Source organism: Merops nubicus, unplaced genomic scaffold (assembly GCF_000691845.1).
Source record: "Merops nubicus isolate BGI_N331 unplaced genomic scaffold, ASM69184v1 scaffold15332, whole genome shotgun sequence".
NCBI lineage: Eukaryota > Metazoa > Chordata > Aves > Coraciiformes > Meropidae > Merops > Merops nubicus.
In genome coordinates, this window is record NW_008592987.1 from 1 (window position 1) to 12,882 (window position 12,882).

Genomic DNA, 12,882 nt, shown 5'->3' on the forward strand with positions numbered 1-12,882 from the left:
CGGAGTGCCCTGCCGGGGAGCAGAGCCATGTGGAGTTCCCTGCCGGGGAGCAGAGCCGTGCACAAGGGCCCTGCCGGGGAGCAGAGCCATGCACAAGGGCCCGTGCGCCCCCGCAGCCTGCGCGGAGCCGCCATGGCACTGGCTCCCCGGGAGCTTACTCCATTGCTGTGGTCCCACAGGTCTTCCCTCGTGTGGCATGCAGAGGCCTGCAGGAGAAGAAAGCTGAGGCTGGAGGGCTGCCCCCTTTGTATTGGTAGCTTATTAAAAATGAGCTTTATGGATCTTATAGGCAGGGACTGAGGTTTCATTCAGAAAGTGGAGGTTAGGGCGGAGTGGTGAAAGAAGGGCTTGGGTGTGCTCTCCCCTTTTTCCTTCTCCTTCACCACAGCCAACTGAAAACTTGACTTCGCAACAGACCCCTCCCTCTCTGCACAAACACTGCTGTTTTTTCCTCTGGGGTAGGTAAGAAGCAGCGATCTGCCCAAGATAGGTGGATTTCTTTCTTTCCTTTCCACTCAAAAAGTAAGAATAAATAAAAGAATTGCCTCTCTTCCCCAGGTGAGTGGGTGAAGCTGAGAATCTGCAGAAAAAAACTGGCTTTTCTGTCCTGTGTAGCATCCTGAAGTGACGTGATAGCTGTAAGTAGGAGAGCATTAATGGTGTAGCCATGCGGTCAGTCACACAGAGTCGTGCCTTCACCAGGGCATTACTGGAATGGAGCCCGTGTACATGGCAAGGACAAGGCAACTGCACAGCCCAAATAAAGCAGGAGCACTATTACTATTGTACTTGAGAGTCTGGAAATTATGACATGGCAGAGGCCATGTAAACTTCATTCAGCCCCTCTCCCAGGCTCCTGAAGCATGGGCATGTGATGTGGTATTGGGGGCAGGGGAAGCTCCCTTCCCCCCTGAGATGCCACACAGACACTGATGGGTTTCTCAGCAAGCTGAAACTTTCAGGCTACGTGTGCAAATGTGTAGCTGGTTGAGATGAGGGACAGCCTACAGCAGCTGTAGCTTCTTCCCTCAGTGCGGCGGGCACTGGAGGAGTAAGACACATCATTAGAGAGGGTGCTGGGGGCAGTCAGGGATGCTTACAGATGTTACAGTGATGAGGTGGTCCTGGGCCAGCACACACCTCTTCTGTTTGTCCCCTAGCTTCACCCTTGTGGTGGGTGGACCTTTGCTAGATTATGGGTGCCCACCAAGCTGCTATATCACTCCCCCTCTTCAGCTGGACAGGAGAAGAGAAAAATAAAACAAAAGGCTTCTGGGTTGAGATAAGGACAGGGAGAGATCATTCAACAATTACTGTCGTGGGTAAAACACACTTGACTTGGGAAAAATTTATTTAATTTGTTACCAGTTGAATCAAACTGATAATGAGAAATAAAACCATATCTTGCAACACCTTTCCCCCACCCATCCTTTCTTCCAAGACTTCACTCCCAGTTTCTCTGTCTCCTCCCCTAAGCAGCACAGGGGCTGGGAGAAAGGGGTCTTTGGTTAGTTCATCACATGTTGTCTCTGCCACTCCTTCCTCATGCTCTTCCACTGCTCCAGCGTGAGGTCCCTCCCACAGGAGACAGTCCTCCACAAGCTTCTCCAGTGTGAGTCCTCCCCACCAACTGCAGTTCTTCATGAACTGCTCCAGTCTGGGTCCTTTCCACATGTTCTTTCACGTGTAATCCTTTAGGAACAGACTGCTCCAGCATGGGTCCCCCAGAGGGTCACAAGTCCTGCTGGCAGACTTGCTCCAACATGAGCTCCTGTGTCCATGGGTTCACAAGCCCTGCTCCAGGGGCTTCCCATGGGGTCACAGTCTCCTTCAGGTGCATGCATCTGCTCTTGCGTGGGGTCCTCCGTGGGCTGCGGGTGGATATTGGCTCCATGGTTAGTGGGCTGCAGGGAGACAGCCTGCTTCACCATGGTCTTCACCACAGGCTGCAGGGGAATCTGCTGCAGTGCCTGTAACACCTTCCCCACCCTCTTCACTGACCTTGGTGACCGCAGGGTTGTCTCTCATGCTCTGAGGCCTCTCCTGACTGATGCAGTTGTGCAGCAGTTTTTCCCCCTTCTTAAATATGTTCTCACAAAGACACTACCACCATCATTGCTGGGCTTGGCCTTGCCCAGGGCTGGATACATGTTGGAGCTGGCTGGCATTGGCTCTGTCGGACACAGGGGAAGCTTTAGCAGCTTTTCACAAAAGCCCCTCCCCCACTACTAAAGCCTTGCACTGCAAACCAGTATAACCCTGAACACCCTTGTGCCAGGCTGTGCTCCTGCACCTGTCCACCCCACATTCGGGTAGTTTCCAAGGGTTTATGTCCTGGGTTCCAAGTTCTCTTCCATTCCTGTCATTTCCTGACCTGCTCCAGCCTCCTTCTCCTACCCACTTCTCATCTGATCGACTTCTCTGCTCATCTGATGTGTGCTTGGCTTTCCTCTGGGGTTCTTCATTGCTGCTTCTCACTACTTTGACACACTGTCCCTGTTTCCTTGCCAAGCAGTTTCCAGTTATCCCATGTGCCTTTAGGTTTGTGCTGGACATGCTCTTTTGTCCAGTGCCAGCATCTCCTTTGGAGAGCAGCCATCACTGCCACAGTCGCTGCCTTCCATTAACCCTGGGCTCTGAGAAGCTCGATTCAGTGGCAGTACTGAAGCTTTATGGAGCATTGAGTGGTTTGTGTACTTTTATTTTTTGTTTTTATAGTACCTTGTTGATTTGCAGGCTCTCTCTGCTGTTTCGTGCAAGCTACTGGGCAGAGGACATGCATTTTTCGATTCACTGACAGACCGTCAGTGTTAGTTCTTGAAACTATTCATTACATTTTTTAAAACCATTTTTGCTAAGGACAAGTTGAGATTTTTCTGTGTATAGAGCGTTGTCATGTCCTAGTGAGAACCCCAGGTACAACGTGGATTTCCTTGAGTGTCTGATGGGCGAGCTGGAGGACGGGGCTCTGGAACGTGCGAAGGCTTTGGGAGCACGCAGTTACCCAGTCAGCATGGCAGGTTCACAAGTGCCTTCATACCAAAACCTGCATCTGCTTTGGCAGGCTCAGCACGCAGCCAGAGGTGAGTTCTAGTGCTTGGCTCCTGTGGTGCTGCTGAACTGCACGTGCCCACAAGGTTTCCCCCAGGGATTATTCTCTTTGTGGAGAGTAGGCTCTTTTGTGGGCTGTACATCTCTTAAGAGTGTGAATTATTTTCTCCCCATCCGCACTGCACCGTGAGGTCACTTCTAAAACCCAGCTAGCTTTCTCCATGGGGGAGTATGTGACAAATATCCTTTGCGTGTTAAATTCCTGTTCAGATATTTTGTGGCATCCCTGAATTGCCTTTCTGTCAAGAATGAGCTACTAGTTTGACCTGACAGTTTTAGTACATGCTTTCAGTGAGGGTCCCCAGCCACGCTAGGACAGAGTCACAGTTCAGTTGTGATCTGTTGCCCAGCAAACAGTGATAAGCTTAAAATCAGAGGAGGAGGAATGTTGGCTGCCTGTGGGCAAGGTGCTAGTTTTATTACCTTCAGAGTTTATTGCCCTTCCTAATTAAAATCCCAAACAAGCCCCACCACTGCCTGGATCTGTAACCTTCCCTGAAGTGTGACGTCAGGTGGCTCGGTGTGACCAGGAACAGGCACAAGGCAGGTGGTGCAGGCTGCATGCACCAAGCACAAGTGACACTGGGGTCAGCAGTTGTTCTGCTTCTCTCATTGTTTACTTACATTTTTGGAATGACCTTGGGTGGGGAATGATTGCTCACTCAACCACACATCCTTGCTTGCAGAGGCTCTCTTTGGAAGGCTCATAGGATTGCAGACCTCTTCTGTGGTCTCAATCACATGACATGAGCTACAGGACTACAAACTGATGCTCTTGGCCACCCTTCCTTATGGGCTGCAGCATTTGGCTTGCAGTAGCATTGTCTGCTTGTGTCCAAAATACAAACTGTGCTAGCTCCCTGCCTGAATGTTTGAGAAACAAACATTAAGTCTTACCCTGCTGCATGGGCCTGATGGCATTTGATAAATTGGAGTCAGTGCTGGCAAAATGTAATTGCTCATAATGATGACAAATCTCAATGCTCGTGCTGGGAACTACAAAGCTTTTGTCCACTGCCACTTCCCCAGCTGCTTAAAAAGCTCTCCTGTCAAAGCGCATGAAGCTTGGAAACAGCCTTCAGGATCTGGTGGTTCACCTTCTGCTGACGGCACTGAAAAAGAAATTGGGTCTGCTTGAAGAACTTGCCTCTGTTTCCCAGAGTTTCCTCTGATGTGGGGCAGCAGGAGCTGGACTGCAGGACAGGGGATGGCTCAGCAGTACAGCAAGATGAAAGCAAGGATGGCTATTAGAAGGAAGTCTGAGCATTGCTCTTGATCCGTGTCCTTGATAAAAATCCCTAGTGATGTTCATCCTTCCAGTAGCAGCTGCAGGCATGTCGTTTCCTCTCTTTCTGTATTACTGAACAATTGGCCTTCTAGGTTCTTTTGGTTTTGTATTTTCTGCAGTAAGAAATGGTTCCTTGTATCTGTCAGATTGGTTGGTTTCAGCAGATGCTCAGAACGCGTGCGTGCGTGAGAGGCAGCCTGTGTGTTCCCCACCCTGTGTGAGCATGGGGTCGCCGGCAGGAGCAGTCACCGCTGGGATGAGTGGGCTTGTTTGCTATGTTACTGGGTTTCTGGTCAGTGCAGCAGAGTTAGATACCTTCATACCCACAGGCATTTGGAGCTGTAATTGCTGAGATAAGAGTCCTGCAGTTTGTGGGGTAGAGAATTTGATCCTCCCTTCCAAGTACAGTGCTGCATGTCTTGGCTAGGCACTGTCTGCCCTCATCAAGGGCAGTCCCAAACCACGGTTGGGTACAAACCCTTGCTGGAGTAGCTTGGGTTCTCTGGCACTGCAGGTCTAATCACAAGCCAGATTATTCTCAGTAAATAATCTTCCCCTCTTTTCTGTCTTTCAGTGTCAAGATGGTGCTGATGTGGACCAGTGGGGACACATTCAAAACTGTTTACTTCATCTTGAATCAGGCCCCTTTGCAGTTCTCCATCTGCGGACTCCTGCAGGTTTTTGTGGACATCGCCATCCTGTTGCAGGTTTACTTGTACAGCCACTACCCTCAGAAGCCTGTGTCCCACACTGCACACCCAGCCAGCACCAAGGCCCTGTGAGGTGCCTAGCTGGGTGGGTTGCAGGTCAACGCCGTTGCGGAGTCAGCCGTGGCAGCTCCTCTTCCACTTGTAGATATTCCTGTGTTGCCGACTTGAAAGCAGACATGAGAACGAGGACTGAGAATCTGGCTGCACTTCCAGCTCGGGAGGTTCTATTTTAAATAACTTGGGATCTCTGTTTTCAGACTTAGCTGTACAGAACTGTTTCTTGGTGGGGGGAGGGGCACTTTATTTTTGCATATGTACCTATGAGCCTTATCAATTCACAAATGTTTGTATATTTAATCACAAGGGCTGGATGGTTTGTGGTTTTAATGCTATTTAAAAATGTTACATCACAGAAATGATAGGATATTTTGTCTGAAACTTTTACCTATTTATATAATATGAAGTCTGTATATTGGCAGGAAGTTTGTGACATATGCTAGCATTCAGTATCTCCACAATGTAGGGAAGAAGTATTGAAGGGCAAATATAGTGAGGGTGTCTGGTGAGCAGAGAAGGTGAGGGCGGGAGGCCCTGCAAAGAGGTGAGCAGCCAGAAGGGAACCAGTCATACCCAGTGCAAAGCATGGATGTGCTAAAGAGTGACTGGCAGGTGCTGTCCCCTGCTGCCTGCTCAGTGTGGCAGGCAGGCAGACACATCGAGGAGATGATGAAGGGGGTCTGTGTATAGACAACGCTGGTGCCACATTTAGAGCAGGCACAGCCCATCAAGTGGTCAGCCAAAACGAGGAGCTAACAGGAGACTGCAGGCAGCGTAGGTAGTCATGCTTTGAAACAACAGGGTTTGGGAGCAGCCCGCCCTGCACTCAGGGAGCAGCACTGCTCCTGCAGCTGTGCACAGGACAGAGCTAGGCTGCAGGACGTCTCTCACAAACCAGCAGATGCGTGTTGCCAATATTGCCAGGCAGGTATTTCTGTATAGCAATTGAGCCACAAAGGTGGAGCCAACTCCACTTCCACTGCGTCAGAAGGGGAAGGGGAAAAAGTCTGAGACAGAGAAAAAGCTGTGTCCTAGGGAGTAGGACTAGCATCTGACAGCTTGACTTTTTGAGGCTGAGATTCATGTTCATGTTATTTTATGTCAAACATGAAGCAATTTATGTTTTGGCATGTTTTCTTGCATTGACTCAACAAGGAAGGAGTCCACGTTCTTTTTCTGTTGCTGAAGATCATCTATGCTCCTAGAAGAATCAGCAGCCTGTGCTTAGACTGAGGAAACTGAAAGAGTGGGGAGTTTATTTATAAATCTAGATGTTGTCCATAATGGCTGTTTGCCAGTGTAGGTCACCATGCCCTTTTTGAGAACTGCACTTGCCCAGCAGCTGCAGGTGGTGTGAGGACCCACAGGGAGCTGTGACCCTGGGCTTCTGCCAGTTGTCATCATGAAACCACCCTGGCTGCTATGAGGCAGCCGTAGCAAGACACTTAGTGCCAGGAACAGCTCTGCCTGTGCTGCTTTCTTCTTCAGCAGGCTTCTTCCCTGCTGCTGGATGAGTCCCACCCCACCACAGGCACCCTGTTAGAGCTGGGACAGATTTTTGAAAAGCCTTTTTTCTCCAAGATTAGTGCAAGACCTTATGTTTTCTGATGGCAACGAATCTGAGGTTAATAACTTCAGTGTGTAAATCATACTTCCCCTACACTGTTTTATTTGGGAACCTCATGATATGACTCTGGACTGCCTGCAGTGGTGGCAAGCTGTCGTCCAGAGGGGAAACGTCAGCAGGCTGCAGCAGCGGTTGCGTGATGCTCGAGTGGGAATGTCCATGGTAAGACAGGGAAGAGCAGGCTGTCCCCGTGCTGCTTGACAGGCTCCTGCCCCTCTCACTCCCCAGGCAGCCCCAGGCTGACATCGGGGCTCACACTGCGTGTGCTGTTTGGTTTTGGAGCTGACGTGGTGGTGGTCGAGGGCTGAGGCCCAAACCTGCAGACAGAAGTCCTGTGCTGGGACTGAGGCGTCCTACCCTTTGGTGGGGCCACTGCTGGAGGTGGAAGGAGGGGTGTCCTCGGGAAGCCCCCCCTGCCCTGTCAGAGCCGAGGAGGGCCAGGCACAGAGCGCTCTGCCCGGCGCTGGCTGCACACTCGATACCGTGCTCTTCTAGGCCTGAAGTGACCTTACAAAGACGATGCGCCTGGCATGGCAGACCATGAATGTTTTGTTCCTCTCTTTTCTCCAGTGTTCTGGTTGTGTTACAGGAACACCTGGGCTTCTGTCTTTTTTAATTGAAAATGTACTTAGCAACTGGCTTCTCCAGTACGCTGCTTTAATGAGGATTGTATTTCTACTGTATGCAAACAAACACTTTCTTGTGTGTTTTAATGGTCTGAAGGTTCTTTTTAATAACTTGTAATGATAAGATTTTTGTATAAGGTGGTCTTTTTCTAATACTCTATGAAACGGGGATATAAGAAATAAACGGCTCGTAAGAAATACACTTCTGTATGTTACAGCTTCACCCGGGAGTGCACGCTTTTGGCCACCTCTTTAGCTTTGAACTACAGGCATTATTGAGGATAAAAACAGTTGTTTTTTTTTTCTTTTGGGACTCTTCCCTGGGCAGATTCTTGAGTCTGCCATCAGTACCCAGACCAGTGAGCTCTGCAGACCAGTCTCATTCACACCAGAGCTGCAATTGCTGGAAGAGAAGCCAGTGAAACCATGTCTAAAGTCATCTTCTGTATGTGACATTTAGCAACATCTTCTGTATGTGGCATTTAGCAAGGTAGGACTCTTGGCCAGGAAGTCTTGAACTTTATCTTGCAAGATACTTTAGGGACAAAATGTTACAGAACTTTGCTTTTGTTGTTTAATTGTCAGGAAGTATCTGTATGAATGATCACCTCAAAGAATAAGAAATCAATTACTTTAAATACAGCTCTTTGAATGTATGGTGCATTTCATGGAGTTTATTTTCTCTGTCAGTTGCAATGTTTTTTAAATAAAAATCACCTATGATACATAAATTGCAGGGTTGCTCTGCTTTGTTCTGATATGAGACGTGTGCTTCCTAACGCCTATTATAAGCCATCTCATCTAGAGCATTATAGGAATAATTAGTGTGCTTTTTCCTCCTGATGGGTGGGTAAGCACAAGACATAAGTGGTCCACAGGTCAGGATGAATGACAGATTCTGGATTCCATACAATGAGGCTAAACACCCTCATGACCACTTAACTCTTTTATTATGCTTGTGATGCTCACAGATTACTAACATTATTATGTAGCTTTAAACTGCATAGTGAATTCAAAGATGGGACATGGCTGAGTGACATCCTCTTAGCAGCCTCTCCATGGAAGATGAGGAAATGAGTGTGTCATCTCATGGCCAGCCTCTGTGCCAGGAGGTGTCTTGACCTTCCTCCCTGTTGATTCAGGATGATACGAAAACAAGCCAAGACAGTCAGGACCAGCCTGGTGGCCAGTGTGTGGCTGCTGGCCACTGCCAGGCTGCTGTTGCAGGCTGTTTGGCTGCTCTGGTGTGGGTACATGGTTTGCTGTTGCTGTGTGCAGTGGCTGCAGAAGGTGGAGAAGTAGCTGGAGGTGGTGTGGAGGGGGGGCTAGGGGCACAGGAGAGAGGGTTGGGAAGGGCAGGAGGAGGGAGATGGGAGAGACTGAGCTTGCTTAAGTAAGAGGCTGAAGGGAGAGACTCTTGGACGGAAGGGAATGAAGGAAAACCAAGACCTGGAAGGGCAAAGGTAGGTAAATCAGTGAAGTGAGGGGTAAAGGAGGTGGAAAATGAGGGTGGGGAGTAAAACCTGCCTGCTGGTACATTCTGCAGAGAGGGGAGACAACAACAATGGCCCAAGCAGTTCCCACAACAGCTGAGCCTGCTCGTTGCTCATAAAGGTTGCACCATCTATCCCAGATAGTGCTCGTATTACTTGCTGCTGCTTGGGCACTCACTGAGGGGAAGCTAATGGTGGGACTGGCCTTAAATGAAACAATGAGGAGCTCCTTCAGTAAAAGAGAGCCTTCACAGCCACCTCTGGATGCTGCAGCATCCAGGGCAGCAGCAGGGCCCTTGTCCTGGCTAGTGCAGTGCTGGCCCTGGCCTCAGGGTCAAGGTGTCCCTTGGCCATGGTGGGCAGGCAGTGCTCTGCGCCGCAGCTCTACAGAGACACGTTTCATGGTGAGCTGGTTGGGTCCAGGTATCTACCTGTGTAGTCAGATCCAGTTAAAACATTTGAGGACAAAAGGCAAAGCTCAAACTGGGCACTGAGTAGCAAAGCAAAACCTGGACCACAAGTGCTGTTTGTTAAATTTAGTTGTGATCCTTAGCTTAGGCTTGAGTGCCAAGAAGGCTTCTAGGACCTGACTGACAGCTGTAGCTTTGTTGGTAGTTTTGTGTAACAGAAAGATGTTAAATCTGTAAGCCAGCAATAAGTCAATGCACTGCCTGGATACCTGTGCCAAGAGCAGGAAAGAGGAGACGTGAACAAGCGCAGGGTGAGGCACACCCTGGAGCAGGGGCAGATCTCCCCGTGAACAGCCTCGTGAAACAGCCAGGTCCCCAAGCAGATGTCAGCAGCTGGAAATGCCCCAACAGGAAACACAGGCTTAGGACTTCAGACCCCACTCCTGGCTCTTCTGTGTCACACTTTACATCGATTTGGCTCTTGCAGGTGCTGATTTAGCTGTGCTGGGAGGCTGAGGGACTTTGCTCAGCCTCAGATGGGCCAGCAGAACCAGACTGGATTTCTCAGCCAATCAGCCCCTCCATCCCTCTCTTTCCTCTTCTGCCCCAAGGCTTCGTGCTCTTCAGGCTATAGCTTGTAGGCACCAGTCCTGTGAGAGCCAAGGATACTTTGCCCCTACGAAGCATCTGCTGTGCTGCTGCCATAGACCATGTTTGTTGTGGCTTCATCAGTGTGAGACAGCAGCTTCTCTCTGGCTTGCTGCCACTGAGAGGATGACAACAGTGCCACATTCTTCTCACAATCAGTGCTTTTTCTTAACAGATTGCTATGAGGTAGGAGATGGCTGTGCACATGTGCTTTATAAGCAGAAGGAGTTGTGTTTGACTTCGTGCCATTCCCTCTAACCCTGTCCCTTTGCCAATTACCACATCCTTAGCTCTCAAATGTAGTTACAGGTTCAGGATTATTATTGCCAGCTGCCAGAATCTGTATGTCCAGAGCCATGCATACTGCCACTGTGCAGAAGAGGCAGTTTCTCTCACATGTGTTGTGAGTCTCTGTCCCGTAGGAGAGAGGATTTTTTTTTCCTTGGGGCAAAAACAAAGTGCTGCAATCATGAAGCACTAGATTGTGTTTCAAAGAAACAGGTATAACTACCTGCTGGCACCAGCATGCATGCAGACAGCAGTGTAGCATTTATTATAGTTAGAGATAAAATGGCCATAAATCATGTGTGCGCCGCATCAAAGTAAAAAACAACAACAAAGCCACAAAACCAACACCTCCAGCAGTTGATCAAAGGCAATAAGCATCTACATAACAGCATATACACTGGGTGAAACTTGCTCTCCTTTGGGTATCTTTTATGGTTGGCCATGTGTACATCACAGTTTTATACAGCTTCCAAAAGTAATTTGTTTAAAATTATCTTGGTTTATACTTGTTTCCTTCTCTGTCATCTCAATGGATAAAATAAAACTTTATTAAAAGCCAGGCCTTGATTAACAGACATAATGAGTGGGTTTTGTCACTTTATTAACAACCTCTGTACGTGCCTTTTGAAAAATACAAAGAGCTCGCTATTGTAGGCCAAGAGCAGCTGGATGGAGCACAGTGATAATACGGTGGGTGTCGTCAGTCTGCTTTTCTACACAGCCAGTAAGCTGCAGGTTAATGTCCTGGTGCTGTTCTCTAGATGCAGGAGCACCAACAATGGCATTCATTCACGGTTATTTACTGTCACTGCAAGCGTGAAACTCTTCATTCTGCAAAGATGTCTATTAAGAGTCAGGTAATGCTGCTGATCATCCATGGCCCCACCACCCCGAGATACATTCTGTAGCCCCCACGCACACCCGTCGTGGTCACTGCATTCACACCAGAGGTGTAGCGCTGAGCAGCACCTGGGACACATGGACCACAGTCTATGAGAGGTGAACTTGTGAACCTGGTGAATCTGTAGGGTCTCACCTGAAGACTGAGCCTCTGAATGCCACCATAAAATGCACTGTTGCCCTTCAGCACCATGCCACGCTTTTGCCCCCACACGCTGCTTGCTTTGCTGGCTTGCATTTAGTCAGCTGCAAAGCCCTGTCCCTGATGCCAAACCTTAATAAGCCTGGATGCAATAAATACTTGCATCAGGATTAAAAAAATAATAAAATCAAAACCTCTCATGAGTCACAGTGCTGGTATTGCTTTGCCAGGAGTCTGAGTCAGCCCAGGCAGCATCCACCAGTCCTTGGCCCTCCTCACCTGGAACAAGGGGTGGACGTGCTTACTCCTGGTGGTGGTGGGCTGTGAATAATGGGCAGAGCCCTGGCAAGCAAATTTGTGGTTTGCTCGTAGTTCAGAACAGGTGGAGGTCTGGAGGCCTAGATGCAGCCTGAAGGACAGGAGGGGCTCTGTTTTGCTCCCTCCATCTCTTGCAGCACTCTCCAGCAAGCTCTGCTGCTCTGAGCTCTGCAGCCTGGCCCAGTGACCCCGCTGTGCTGCCCGGGGCTGTCTCGCCTGGCTTTGGCTGCACAGGGCCAGTGAGGGACAGTGGCACGGGACCCTGCTGGAGCACCAGCACGCACGACTTCACACCAGTCCAGCAAAACGCTGCCTTCCCCCAGCTGAGTCATCAGAGTTGAGCATTGAGCAACAAAGCTTCTAACTTTTATTAAAATGAAATGTAACCTTTTATTTTCCCTTGCTCCATTCCTACAAGGAATGTCTTAATACAGGAGTTTGCTAATGTAGGATTGCTGTTACAACATATGCTGAGGCAAAACATCCCAAACCAGACAAATCCCACTGTCAGCACACCGGCTTTTGCTCTCTTCCTGGCAGGAGAGTATGTATGGCTTCAATTCAAATGGGGACGTAGCTACAAGAGGCAGTTGAGCTCCATTTCCCTCCATCCCTGACTGCATGCTACCTGTAGGAGCACTGAAAGACCCACAGATCACGGACTTGGACAAGCTGAACAGTTCCAGGGAGGGGGCTGGCACCAGTCAAGAAACACACAGATGCCACCGTAGGATTCCTTTTCCCTTTAAACTTACTTAAATCTTTTCAGAATTAGGAAGAAAAGCCAGAACAATAATTGCCATTTTTAGATGACAGGATTATCTTTTTCTCAGCAGACTCACCCCCCCCCAAACAGACTACTCCTAATAGGGAGCACAGCTGCTGCACTGTACCTTGCAGCTCGGGCCAGAGCCTGCTGAAGGCATCTCGTTGACTTCACCAGGTTTGGACCCCTTCTGTCTGCACGTGGCTGCAGCCAGTGCAGCCACCACCACTGAAAGAGAGTACGCAGAGCTGAGCCACCACTGATGTAGTACTGCCCTCCCCTTCCTGGGCTGCGTTTTGTTCAGGTTTAGTTGTCTGCTAAACAACATTTTTTGATATATGAGCAATGGAAATAGTTAATAGAAAGTGGTGAAATTGAACGCTTTGTAAAGATATTTGTTATATTCAACTGTCAGCAAAGGAAAAAAGCCGAGTTAACATTCAGTACCATAGTCAGGAAGATTGCCTACGTATATTTCTGCCATGGGGCCACGATAGA